Consider the following 14,753-nt stretch of genomic DNA (forward strand, 5'->3'; position numbering starts at 1 on the left):
ACTTTATTTTATATTTTCCCCATCAGCTGTCCATATCATAACTAATATTGTTCTGGTATTATTCTCAAAGCAAAATACTTCAACAAGCCAGAATAAATGTGATATTTCCTCCACCCGGAACACAAGGAAAAGTGCAGGCAGCTCCTTCTCGCACACAGGAAGTACATTATCACTCAAAGCACAGAGACACAGGACTGGCCTCAATCCTAATGTCACAGGCAGCAGAAGCTGTCAGTCCAACGGTGATCCGAAGTGGCTGAGTTACATTGTGAATCTTACAGCCACATGGAGCAGTAGGATCAGAGAATACTGATAGGGGAGACTAGAACTAAGGGACATAATTTTAGAATAAGGGCCGCCCATTAAAAACTGAGATGAGGAGGAATTTCTTCTCACAGGGTTGTAAATCTGTGGAATTTGCTGCCCCAAAGAGCTGTGGAAGCTGGGACATTGAAGAAATTTAAGACTGAGATAGACAGTTTCTTAACTGATAATGGAATAAAGGGTTATGGGGAGCAGGCAGGGAAGTGGACCTGAGTCCATGATCAGTTCAGCCATGATCGTATTAAATGGCGGAGCAGGCTCGAGGGGCCATATGGCCTACTCCTGCTCCTATTTCTTATGTTCTTATGCTGTTTCACCATTGAAACATATCACTTTCATAGACCAGATACTGAAATATATAGAATAAAATTCACACTTGCACACCAGAAACTGATAGGTCTACATTAAAACCCACACTCAGACCGGAAACTGACAGGTACAGATTAAACCACACACTTTTTACCAGAAACTGATGGTTACAGATTAAACGCCACACATATACCAGAAACTGACAGGTACAGATTAATCCCTACTCTCATATCAGAGACTGAAAGGTACATCTTAAAAACCACTCTCACATACCAGAAACTGACAGGTACAAAATATCACCCACATTCATATACCAGAAACTAATAGGTACAGATTAAAACCCACTTTCACATACCAGAAACTAACAGGTACAGGATATACCCATGCTCTCATACCAGAAACTGACAGGTACAGATTAAAGCCCACAATCATAAACTAAAAATTGATAGGTGCAGATTAAACTCCACACTCATATACCAGAAACTGACAGGTACCGAATAAAATACACATTACATATTCCAGAAACTGACAGGTTCGATTTAAAGCACACACTCACATACCAGAAACTGACAGGTACAGATTAAAACTCAAACTCTCATACCAGAGATTGATAGGCACAGAATATAATACCGACTCGCATATTAGAATCTGATATGTACAGATTACACCCCACACTCATACCACACACTGACAGGTACAGGATAAAACCTACAGTCACATACCAGAAACTGACAGGTAAAGATGAACCCCACCGTCATATAACAGAGATTGACAGTTACATAATAAAATATACAGTCATATAACAGAAACTGACAGGTACAGAATAAAGCCCACAGTCATATACCAGAAATTGATAAGTACAGATTAAAGACCACACCCACATACCAGAAACTGACACATATAGATTAAACCTCACATTCACATACCAAGAACTGACAGGTAGATATTAAACCTACACTCATATACCAGAACCGAGAGGTACAGATTAAAATCCACACTCACATAGCAGCTGACAGGTGCAGATTACCCGACACTCTCATACCAGAGACTAACGGGTACAGAATAAACACCACACTCAATACCAGAAACTGACAGGTACAGATTAAACCCACAATCACATACCAGAGATTGACAGGTACAGAATATAATACCCACTCGCATATTAGAATCTGATATGTACAGATTACAGCCCACACTCGCATCCATCATAGGCAGTCCCTCGAAACGAGGATGACTTACTTCCAGCCAAAAAGGGATGAATTCACAGGTGTTTCAATGAAGGACCTAATATTCCAGGTCCCGAACTACATGTTGAAGGGTGGAAGGTGCCTGTGCGTGGATTTTTTTAACGTGTGGTGGCCGTTGCACACCAGCCACCACACGGGCTTGGCAGAGCTAGGTCTTGGTCCAGTGGCAAGGATTAACCAAGACGACTGGAGACCAGCTCTGCTGCACGGACCTAGTGCGCACACATATCGCAGTGTGGGCTGGCCCGTGCTGCCCCTGGGCCCTCGCCTTTTCTGAGCCTAAGAGGAGATCTGACAGAGGTCTTTAACATTATGAAGGAGTGGGTGTGGTGGGTGTGGAGAAACGTTTTTCACTTGTGGACAAGTCCAGAACAAGGGAGCATAAATATAAGATAGCCAGTAACAGATTTGGGAGGAAGTTCTTTACAGAGAGTGGTGAGAATGTGGGACTTGCTGCACGGGGAGTGATGAAGCAGAGAGCATTGATGCATTGAAGGGGAGGTTTGATGCATTCATGCGGGAGAGGGAAACTAGGGCAGGGTGGGAAGAGGCAATTAGAGTGAGAGAGGGCAAGTGTGGATTATAAACACCAGCATTGATCAGGCGGGTGAGTGGGCTGTTTCTGTGCTAGAGATTCTTCATTTCCAACACACAAGCAGCAGGATGCAGCGCTGCCCCGATTAATGATTAACTTCTTCGTCTTGCCACGAATAAAAATTCGATCAAAATGAATTGAAAAATCCAAAGATCAAGAGGTAAAGCTCACAGTGCCAGTCACCTCAAAAGAAGAGAGACTTGCATTTCTATAGCGCCTTTCATGACCTCAGGACATCCCAAAGCGATTCACAGCCAATGAAGTACTTTTGAAGTGCAGTGACTTTTGTAAGGTAGGAAAGGCGGCAGCGAATTTGCGCACAGCAAGCTCCCACAAACAGCAATGTGATAATGACCACTCTATCCGTCCCATCCGAAAGGACAGAAATGAGGGAGAGGAGAAGCGATGAATCAGAAGTGGTCATTCCAAAGTTTAAAAGCCCAGAGACCGACCGAGGAAGGGAGGATTGGAGGGAGGTGAGGAGAGACACAGTTTTAAGGTCATGGGAAAGAGCGAGTGGGGAGCTGAATTTTGACACACCGGAGGAGGAGGAAAGGGTGTAGAGGACGTGGGGGGGGGGGGGGGGGGGAGGGGGCGGATTTTTGCAGCTCAGGAAAATTCAGAGGAGCAAATGTTTGAAGACAAGAAGTTCGGAGGAGCCCAGACCAGAATTAATTCCACTGACACTGGCGGCCCAGGTCACCCATTCTGTTTACCGGCTGCGCTTTCCCAGCTGTACATTAACTGGTTTCAGAGCAGAACGCGCGGCCAGAAATCAGTCTGTTCCCAGGAGCGACAATGATTAACTAAAGATTCTGCGTTTTACCTTTCATTCTAGTTTCCTGTGTCCCATTAAAAACGACTCCACGGGATGTGGGCAGTGGGTGGATTGCGAAGCGCCGTGGAGTTTTTTTAAAACTTTATAAAAAGGAGTCTTATTACACACAGCTCGACATGACACCGTAAAAACAAAACCTGCTACATAAAACCCTTAAGTGAACAAGATTGGTTTTATTCCACTTTGGCCACTGTCCAGACTTCATCTGGTGAAACTGCTAAAGGAATCTTTCAATTCACCTTATTACACATTGAAAAGTCTAAAAATATATGTATTTGTTTTGTAGCCAGCACTATCGCCTCCCACATAAAACTTCAAAAACAGCCGAAATGCACCCAACTCCTGTGGCTTGCTTTCAAGTGCTGCTTTTAAACTGAGCTCAGTTAGAAACAGAATTAACAGTCTCAGACATTTAACCCCACACACACAAGACTCGTTTAAACTGATCCTCTGTATTGTAGAAGACAACAGAAAGCTTAAAACGCAACAATTTGCAAACCAGCCCTTGCAGGACGTGGGGGGAGGGGGGTGGGGTGTAGAGAGACAGGAGTAAAAATAGTTGCATTGAAAGCATCTGGCAGCACCAGTCTGGTCGCAATTAGTGCATCAGAGGCAGCATTAAAGCAGGGCAGAGCTGGAAGTAAAACTGCTCCACTCTGCAACATAATCTTCCTGCAGAGTTCCACACCAAGACATGAACTCCACGCAACACAATTCGAGTTCTCCTCCGACCTTGCACTTAAATTATCCGATCCTGCCCAGCACTCACCTTTAAAAAGAAAAAAGTCTTGAAAGAGCGGTATTTTAGTCCTTTAATAATCAGCTGGAATTATGTGTGGTTTGATACACGGTCGACCTTTGCTGCAGCCTTCCACGGTACAGAGAGTGTATGTGTTTGAACCAAAGTAGTTAGTACGACGCGTCAGGCTCCCCTGGTCAAATGCTCATCTTTACTTAATCCTTATTTCAAATTGGGCTCAGGGCCTGTACAGGTACATATTAAAACCTAAACTCATATTCCAGAAACTGACAGGTACAGGATAAAACTTACACTCACAAACCAGAAACTGGCAGGTACAGAATAAAACTTACACTCACATACCAGAAACTGGCAGGTACAGATTAACCCCACAGTCATATAACGAAAACTGACAGGTACAGAATAAAGCCCACATTTATATACCAGAAATTGATAGGTACAGATTAAAGATCACACTTACATACCAAAAACTGACAGGTAGATATTAAACTCACACTCATATACCAGAACCGAGAGGTACAGAATAAAATCCACACTCACATAGCAGCTGGCGGTGCAGATTAACCCCACACTCACATACCAGAGACCAACGGGTACAGACTAAACACTACACTCAAATAATAGGGACTGACAGGTACAGAATAAAATACACACTCACATACCAGAATCTGACACCATTAGCTCCGGTGAGATCCAGACCGCCGTGCGTCTGCTGCTACCCGGGGAGTTGGCCAAGCACGCCGTATCGGAAGAGACAAAGGCGGTGACCATGTACACCAGCTCCAAGTAAAACTCCACGCTGTCCTGACAGAACCAGAAACACAGCGGCTCTTTTAAGAGCCACCCACAACCTCTCTGAAAGATCCTTTAGACTCAATTTACTGTAATTATTTCCTTAACAAGTGTGTTTGAGAACCTTTGCAGTTCCAGCTGTGGATTTAGTTTTGAATTCTCATAAGCAGCTTCACTGTCTAGTTCGAAGTTAGGACCGCTGTTGAATTTCCCGCCATTCAAGCTACAAACACGGTTCCTCGTCGCTCTTTCCCATTTACAGCGCCTGCCGAGGAATTAAGAGCTTGTTCAGGGGATGAGACTCAGATTTCAGTCACCTGATTCTCTCGCAAGCCCTTTTCAAGTTTATTCTTCAATTCCTGTTACGGGTCAATCGGTTTATTAACCCGAGACTTCCCGCAGTGTAACAACCCAGAATGGGAGTTCTTACAGAGACCAGAACGGGGGCAATTTGAGCACTCTGTCCCTCTCCTCTTTTCACAGAAGGACTCCCAGTTCTGGTCTCACTCCCGCCTGTGCGGAGGATCGATCCATGATTTGTGATTCCCAACTTTTACACAGTTTGGGCTGGAATGTGTCCCGTTACAGAGTCAGTGGGGATTGATTGCCGTCCGTTACAGACAGTTTGAAAGTGAACGCGCATTTAATCGTGATTGTAACAGCCTGGAATTTGTAAGGGAAATATGGAATAAAATAAACGGAAGTCAAACCTGCTTGTAAATCTTTGGCTAATGGTGAATTTATTAACATAATCCGCACTTTAAAAAATTATTGGCGGGGTTTTTGAAATTAAAAATAATTCGGGGTGTGATTGTTGACAGGAATTCCTGCCCTCGTTTCATTGGTGGGCTCAACAGACAATGGGTAAGGCGAGAGACTAACATTCAGCGGCGATTTTAGTAAAGAATGATCATGACTGGAAGAGGCAAAGGAGGCAAAGTACTGGGTAAAGGCGGAGCCAAACGGCATCGTAAAGTGCTCCGTGATTAAATCCAGGGCATCACCAAACCAGCCATCCGCCGCCTGGCTCGCCGTGGCGGTGTCAAGCGGATCTCGGGCCAGATCTACGAGGAGACCCGCGGGGTGCTGAAGGTTTTCCTGGAGAATGTGATCAGGGATGCGGTCACCTACACTGAGCACGCCAAGCGCAAGACGGTCACAGCCATGGATGTGGTGTACGCTCTGAAGCGGCAGGGCCGCACTCTCTATGGATTCAGCGGCTGAACAACGCGACCTTTCCCCCAAGCACAACACAAAGGCTCTTCTCAGAGCCACCCACCGCCTCACAGAGAGAGCATTTTGTTCTGTATAGATATGTTTTTTGCCAAGATCTATATTGTGGTGTTAGGTGTTTTAAATTAGCATCTACACGATGGACGGAATGGCCTTTTAGTCTTCGAATCATGGACATTTACAACACATTCCAGGTGAAGGTAATACTGAAACAACTAATGTAATTAGAACATAAGAACATAAGAAATAGGAGCAAATGTAGGCTATACGGCCCCTCGAGCCTGCTCCGCCATTTAATACGATCATGGACTCAGGTCTACTTCCCTGTCCCATAACCTCTTATTCCCTTATCGTTTAAGAAACTATCTGTTTCTGTCTTAAATTTATTCAATGTTCCAGCTTCCACAGCTCTCTGAGGCAGCAAATTCCACAGATCCACAACCCTCAGAGAAGAAATTTCTCCTCAACTCAGTATTAAATGGGCGGCCTCTTATTCTAAGATTAAGCCCTCTAGTTCTAATCTCCCCTAGCAGTGGAAACATCCTCTCTGCATTCACCTTGTCAAGCCTCCTCATAATCTTATATGTTTCGATAAGATCACATCTCATTCTTCTGAATTCCAGTAAGTAGAGGCCCAACCTACTCAACCTTTCCTCATAAGTCAACCCCCTCATTCCGGAATCAACCTTGTGAACCTTCTCTGAACTGCCTTCAAAGCAAGTATATCCTTTCTTAAATATGGAAACCAAAACTTCCAGGTGTGGCCTCACCAATACCCTGTACAACAGTCGCATACTCCATCCCCTTTGCAATAAAGGCCAAGATTCCATTGGCCTCCCTGGTAATTTGTTGTACCTGCAAACTAACCTTTTGTGTTTCATGCACAATTACCCCCAGGTCCCCTGTGTTGCAGCACTTTGCAATCTTTCGCCATTGAAATAATAACTTGCTCTTTGATTTTTTTCTGCCAAAGTGCATGACCTCACACTTTCCAATATTCTACTCCATCTGCCAAATTCTTGCTCACTCACTTAGCCTGTCTATGTCCTTTTGCAGAATTTTTGTGTCCTCCTCACACATTGCTTTTCCTCCCATCTTTGTATCGTCAGCAAACTTGGCTGCATTACACTCGGTCCCTTCATCCAAGTTGTTAATATAGATCATAAATAGTTGGGGTCCCAGCACTGATCCCTGTGGCATCCCATTGGTTACTGATTGCCAACCCGAGAATGATCCATTTATCCTGACTCTCTGGTTTCTGTTCATTAGCCAATCCTCTATTCATGCTAATATTTTACCCCCAACCCCGTGAACTTTTATCTTGTGCAGAACTTTTATGTGGCACCTGTCAAATGCCTTCTGGAAGACCAAATTTACCACATCCACTGCTTCTCCTTTATCCACCCTGTTCGTTACATCCTCAAAGAATTCCAGCAAATTTGTCAAACATGACTTCCCCTTCATAAATCCATGCTGTTACATCCATGTTACAGCAGTGACAGATAAGAAAGGTGTTGAATTAAACGATGGGAGGAAGGCAGCATCAGGGCGGAAGGACAGTGAGGGTCCCTTGCCCTCACAGAAGGACTCCCAAGTCCTGATCAGAAGTGACCCTCAGACAATCTTGGTTACAAAGCGGTCAATGTCTCGAACATGTAGAAATCTAGAACGACAAACACAGCAGCGAGTTTGCTGTTCAGATATATATATATAGGAAAAAACGTGAATGAACCTTCCTCATAAGTCCGGCCGTCATTAACCATTTTTTGCCTGAGAGCAGAACAGAAACATAAAGAACGATGTATAAATCGGGAGGGGATGTAATTGATGACCTAATTCAAGAATTTGAGATTGTGGCGAGCAATAAATCTGATTGGATGTTTAAAGAGACCAATCAGAGAGATGCAGAACAATGGGAATTGACAACGCGCCAATGAACCAATCACAGTCATTGCCTTCGCCCATCCCTCATTAGCATAGGGCTGTGGGCGGAGTGTGGGGTTGCCTATATAATGCTAGCTTGGAGTAGAATTTCCTTCATATCTGTGCCTGACTGGACAAGACAATGCCGGAGGAAAAGAAACCAGCTTCGAAAAAGGGTGCCAAGAAAGTCATCAAGAAAACACCACCGAAGGGCGGCAAGAAGCGCAGAAAGTCGAGGAAGGAGAGTTACTCCATCTACATCTACAAAGTGATGAAGCAGGTTCACCCCGACACCGGCATCTCCTCCAAGGCCATGGGCATCATGAACTCCTTCGTGAACGATATTTTTGAGCGCATCGCGGGTGAGGCTTCCCGCCTGGCCCATTACAACAAGCGCCGTACCATCAGCTCCCGGGAGATCCAGACCGCCGTGCGCCTGCTGCTGCCCGGGGAGCTGGCCAAACACGCCGTGTCGGAAGGGACAAAGGCGGTGACCAAATACACCAGCTCCAAGTAAAACTCCACGCTGTCCTGACAACAAACCCCAAACACAACGGCTCTTTTAAGAGCCACCCACAACATCATTGAAAGAGCTGCACAAACACATCACCCTTCAGATTGAATTTACTGTAATTATTTCCTGTGTGTGAGAACCTTTGTAGTTCCAGCTGTAGATTTAGCTTTGAATTCTCATAAGCAGCTTCACTGACGGGTTCGACTTTGGCGTCGCTGGAATTTCCTGCAGTGAGTAAACTACAAACACGGGCCCTGGTCGCTTTCCCTTTGCTCTCAGACCCGTTCATTCACAACGCCTGCCGACGAATTTATTTTGGGGGGCGGGGAAACTCCGATTTCAGTCACACAGTCTCACTCAAGCCCTTTTCACGTTTTGTTTTATTCCGTTGCGCTCAGTCCGTTTATTAACCCGAGACTCCCCGCAGTGTAACAACCCAGAATGGGAGTTCTTAGAGACTAGAACAGGGGCAGTTTGAACTCTGTCCATCTTCTCTTTTTACAGAAGGACTCCCAGTTCTGGTCTCACTCCCAGAGCAGTTCCTGTGAAAACAAGTTCACTTTTACAAAGATGGAGCTGGAATGTGTCCCGTTACAGAATCAGTGGGGACTGAGTCCCGCCGTTACAGACAGTTTGAAACTGAAGCCGAATTTAATCCTGATTGTAACAGGCTGGGATTTGCAAGGGAAACATGGAATAAGATAAAAGGAAACAAATGGTTTAGAAATATATGGCTAATGGTGAAGTTACTAACATAATCCGCAATTTTAACAATTATTGGCGGGATTTTTGAATTTTAAAAATCGTTAGGTTCTGACTGTTGGGAACCAATAATTTCAGCCCTGCTTTCATTGGTGGACTAAACAGGCTGTGATTGGTCATCGGAAACGGCCAATGAAATCCACGACTGATTGACCAATCACAAATTCGCTCCCTGCATCCCTCCAGAAGGTATAAGAAGGGCAGATATGGGAGGAGCTTCTCATTCCTTGTCTGAACCTGCGGATTGTGGAAATGTCTGGAAGAGGAAAAACCGGCGGTAAAGCTCGGGCCAAGGCCAAGTCTCGCTCCTCCCGGGCCGGATTGCAGTTTCCTGTGGGCCGTGTTCACAGGCTCCTGCGAAAGGGGAACTACGCCCAGCGTGTGGGTGCCGGAGCCCCGGTCTACATGGCTGCTGTGCTCGAGTATCTGACCGCTGAAATCCTGGAGCTGGCCGGCAACGCGGCCCGTGACAACAAGAAGACCCGCATCATCCCCAGACACCTGCAGCTGGCCATCCGCAACGACGAGGAGCTCAACAAGCTGCTGGGAAAGGTGACCATCGCTCAGGGCGGGGTGCTGCCTAATATCCAGGCTGTGCTACTGCCCAAGAAAACCACCACTTCGTCCAAGACCAAGTAAAGCGGACAAGATTTAATCTAATAACCCAAAGGCTCTTTTCAGAGCCACTTACAGTATCTGAAAGGGCTGCTGACTGTATTATTGGAGACCTTCAGTTCAGTTACCGACAAATTGGTCTGTTTCAGACCTGTATGCGGGAGTTTTCAGTTCCTGGTATCTGCATTACGGTTCTCTGCTCACACAAACTGTTCTAGTTAGCAGCGAATAATTAAACTACAGTTGTCAGAGACTCAAAACTTGTATAAATACCGCAACCGGTTCCTTAAATATTCTTTAGTCTATCAATGAAAGTTGTATGAAGAGAGTCGGCGGTTATTAAACGGGCCTAGTTTAATTCTAGTCTGGTTTGAGAGTTTCAATGCTGGTTCTGTTCCCGGGAGCTCCCGGGCTGTGTATTTCTCCTTAGCCGGTCAATTTAGACCTACACTGAGCAGCCAAGCGCAAGACGGTCACTGCCATGGAATTGGTGTTCGCTCTCAAACGACAGGACCGCACTTTCTATGGATTCAACGCGACCCTCTCCCCCAAGCACAAAGCAAAGGCTCTTCGAAGTGCCACCCACCGCCTCACTGGGAGTGGGGGAGGGGGGGGGGTGCCGGAGGGAGCTATCGTTGATTTATATTTTGTTCTGTATGTTTTAAGTCCGCATATGCACGATGGATGGTATATCCTTTTAGTTTCAGAATTATAGACATTTATCATCGAAGCTTCCAGCACGGAAGGAGGCCACTTTGGCCCATCGTGTCCGTGCCGGCCAACAAAAGGTTATCCAGCCTAATCCCACAGGTTACGGCACTTCAAGTGCACATGGTAAGGGTTTTTGCCTCGACCACCCACTCAGGCAGTGAGTTCCAGACCCCCACCCTCTGCGTGAAGAAATTTCCCCTCTAAACCTTCTGCCAATTACTTTAAATTTATGTCCCCTGTGCTCACGGAAATAGGCCGTTTACGGCACAACTCTTTTGAGGAAAACATAATAAATTAATCCAAGTGCTCCCCCCCCCCCCGATCTGGGGGACACTCCAAACACTTTTCACGTGCCCTTTTTTTTTGATGATTTTTGTGGGGGGTTTTTTGGGCAGTAAAACCATAATTTACAAGTGTCCCCTATAAAAGGGGAGGGGGACACTAAAACCCAGCAATTAAAACAAATTAAACTTTAAAACATAAAAAATCATATTAAAATTTGGTTGCCTGGGGTGACAATGCACTCCAGTCCCTCCGGCGCCCACCTCTCGCGGAAGGCCGCGAGCGTACCGGTGGACACCGTGTGCTCCATCTCTTGGGACACCCTGGCCTGGATGTAAGCATGGAAGAGAGGCAGGCAGTCAGGCTGAATGACCCTCTCTACCGCCCGCTGCCTGGACCAGCTGATGTCACCCTTGGCCATGCCCAGGAGCAGTCCTACAAGGAGGCCTTCAGACCTACCCGCTCCCCTCCGCACAGGGTGCCCAAAGATCAGGAGTGTGGGACTGAAGTGCAGCCAGAAATTGAGGAGCAGCCCCTTGAAATAATGGAACAGGGGCTGCAACCTCATACATTCACTAAAAACATGGAACACGGACTCTTCCAGACTGCAGAAATTGCAGGCGGCCTGGGAGCCCGTGAACCCGCTTAAAAATTTTATTGCATGGGACTGCTCCATGCACCACCCTCCAGGCCAAGTCCCCGACAAATAGTGGGAGGACTCCCGCGTAGAGTGCACTGCATCGGGGACCCCCGCCTCCTCCGGACGGCAAGATGGTACGCCATGGCGTGTCTGGATGGCAGACGAGGATGGCAAGGTTGAGAGTGTGCAGGAGCAGCCCGTACAGGAAACCCCTCCGCGCGGAACTGAAAGGCACGGAGGGGATTTCTCCGAGGCGGCTCAAGTTGTGAGGTGCCGGCTCCCGAGGGAGGTTCCGGGGTTTGGCGCGATGAGGAATTCCGTCCGGACGGGGGTCAGTTCGAACGGGATCTCCCCATGTGCTTGAGCCTCCTCGACACACCTAACGGAGTCAGGGCCCAGAGCTGTTTTTAGTGACTCGATGGCATCGGCCACGCGGCCAGTATGTCTGGCGCCATCCAGCCCGCTCCTCCGCCATCGAGCAGGTCCCTGACCCTGGTCACCTCACCAGCCACAGCCCTCTCGTCCGACTGCCACCTGAAACCTCGGTCGTGGAGGTACGGATTCCCGAGCAGCGGTTCCTGCAGGACAGCCGCCACTCCAGCCGGTGGAGAGCTGCGCTTGGTGGAGACTTTGTTCCAGACTCTGATGTGTTCCTGGTAAAAGACAGGCAGCCCCTGGATGGCGGTCCTGATGCTCCCCAAGCTCACAAACAGGAGCTGCTTGTCGTAGTTGAGGCTGTGCTGCTGGCGGAAGAAATACGTCGCCAGCGCACGCCACCAAGGAAGGGGCTCAACGTAAAGGTATCTCTGCAGGGTCTGAAGACGGAAAGTCGCGAGCTGGGTGCTGATGCATACCAACGACTGACCGCCCTCCCTCAGTGGGAGACTCAAGACCGCTGCAGAGGCCCAGTGCTTCCTGTTGTTCTAGAAGAAGTCCACCAGCTTCTTCTGTATCTTGGCGACAAACGCAGGGGGAGGGGTCAAAGTGACCAGCCGGTACCACAGCATAGCGGCCACCAGCTGGTTTATGACTAGCACTCGACCCCTGTAGGACAGCACTCGGAGCAGTCCTGTCCAGCGCCCTCGGCGAGTGGCGACCTTGTCCTCCAGCTCTTCACAGTTCACTGGCCAGGGTTCCTCGTCGGGGCTAAGGTAGACTCCCAGATAGAGGAGATGGGTCGTGCTCCAAGCAAAAGGCCTGAACTCCTCCGGCAGGGAGTCCACCCGCCACTGATCCACCAGGAGTCCGGAACATTTCTCCCAGTTGATCCTGGTGGAGGATGCGGCCGAGTAAATCGCCTGGCACTCACACATCCTCCGCAGGTCAACGGGATCCTCTACCGTGAGGAGCATGTCATCGGCATAAGCCGAGAGGACGACCTCCATGCCCGGCCCTTGCAGAGCCAGCCCCGTCAACCTCGTCTGCAGGAAAGGCTCCACGCAGATGGCATATAACTGGCCGGACATGGGGCATCCCTGGCACACCCCTCTCCTAAAGCGAAGGGGCGCCATCAAGGACCCGTTAACCTTAATCAGACACTCCGCGGCGGCATACAAAAGTCGGATCCGGGCGACGAAATGCGTCCCGAACCCGAAAGCGCGCAGAGTTCCGAACAGATAGTCATGATCCACCCTGTCGAACACCTTCTCTTGGTCTAGAGATAGGAAGGCGACTGACAGACCAGCCTCCTGGGAGTGATGGATGAGGTCCCGGACCAGATGGATGTTATCATGGATTGTCCGGCCTGGGACCGTGTAGGACTGGTCATGTGGTCCAGCACGGCGCCAAGGCGAGCAGATATCACCCTGGCAAAGATTTTGTAGTCCGTGCTGAGGAGGGAGACTGGGCGCCAGTTCTTAAATAGGCGGAGATCGCCCTTCTTCGGCAGCAGGACGATAACTGCCCTGTGCCAAGAGAGGAGCATCTCCCCGGTCGCCAGACTTTCCCCCAGGACCCGCGTGTAGTTGCCCCCCAGGACGTCCCAGAACGCTCTGTAGAAATCCACGGTCAGCCCGTCCAGCCCCGGGGCTTTTCCCCTCGAGAGCCGGTTGAGGGCGCTGGTCAGCTCCGCCAAGCTTAGCGGAGCTTCCAGATTTTCACCGCCCTCCGGGCCGACCTTCAGCAGGTCCTCCCACAAAACTCTATGCGCTTCCTCGCTGGACGGCTCCAGAGAGAACAGAGCCCCATAATATCCTCGGGCCCTGTTGCTGACGCCCTGTGGATCCGAGATGAGAGAGCCGTCGTCGGCCAGCAGCGTCAAGAGCTGCTTATGGACACCCTGTTTTTTTTCCAGCGAGTAGAAGAAGGGGGAGCCGTGGTCCAGATCCCACAGGAATCAGATCCGTGACCTCACAAACATGCCTCGGGACCGGACGAACTGCAGGTCCTTCAGGGCAGCCTTCTTTGCTTCATACACCGTCCGCAGGGCCGGGTCCTCGACGACTTGACCGAGACGGGATTCCAGGTCGAGCACCTCTTTTTCTAGGCGCCCGACCCTGGCCGCCCGCCCCTTGGTCGACCCCCTCACATACTCTTGGCAGAAGACACGGACGTGAACCTTGCCCACGTCCCACCATAACCTCAAGGAGGGGAAGCCCCCCTGCTTCCTTCTCCAGTCAGCCCAGAAACGACGGAACGAGTCCTGGAACCGCTCGTCCTCCAGCAGCTGGTTGTTAACATGCCAGTACGCGGACCCCATCCTCACGCGGAGCGAAGCGAGCTCCGCCCACACCAGGTGGTGGTCCGAACACGGCACCGGCCGCATGGAGGCCGCCGGAACACAGGAACTGTATGCTCAAGATACGTGAAGGCGGTCAATTCTGGACCATCCTACTCCAGGCCTCACCCAAGTAAAGGCGCTGGAGTCGGGATGGAGATTTCGCCAAATGTCCACCAAGTCGAAGGACCTGACCAGGTCCCTCAACTTCTTGATCACTGTCATGCTCTGCGGGGCACCGGAACGGTCCCTCACCTCGAGGGTGCAGTTGAAATCCCCTCTGAGGACAATGCAGTCACCGACGGAGCCAAGAAGAGCGGACACTTCTTCAAAGAAGCGCGTTTGCTGCGGGCCGGGCTCAGGGGCGTACATGTTCACGAGATGGAGTGGCACGTCCCCCAAGCGAACCGTGACGTGCAGCAAGCGGCCTGGCATGGGCTCCTCGACCCCCAAGATCTCCGGCTGAAAATGCGGGGCCAGCAAGATGGCCAC

At 49.1% G+C, this 14,753-nt stretch overlaps 1 pseudogene; it reads left to right on the top strand.

Moving 5' to 3' along the window:
- Positions 1-5,777: 5,777 nt before the first annotated feature.
- On the top strand, positions 5,778-6,089 carry LOC139272849 (histone H4-like; annotated as a pseudogene).
- The last annotated feature ends 8,664 nt before the right edge of the window (positions 6,090-14,753 follow it).

Source organism: Pristiophorus japonicus, chromosome 9 (assembly GCF_044704955.1).
Source record: "Pristiophorus japonicus isolate sPriJap1 chromosome 9, sPriJap1.hap1, whole genome shotgun sequence".
Taxonomy (NCBI): domain Eukaryota; kingdom Metazoa; phylum Chordata; class Chondrichthyes; family Pristiophoridae; genus Pristiophorus; species Pristiophorus japonicus.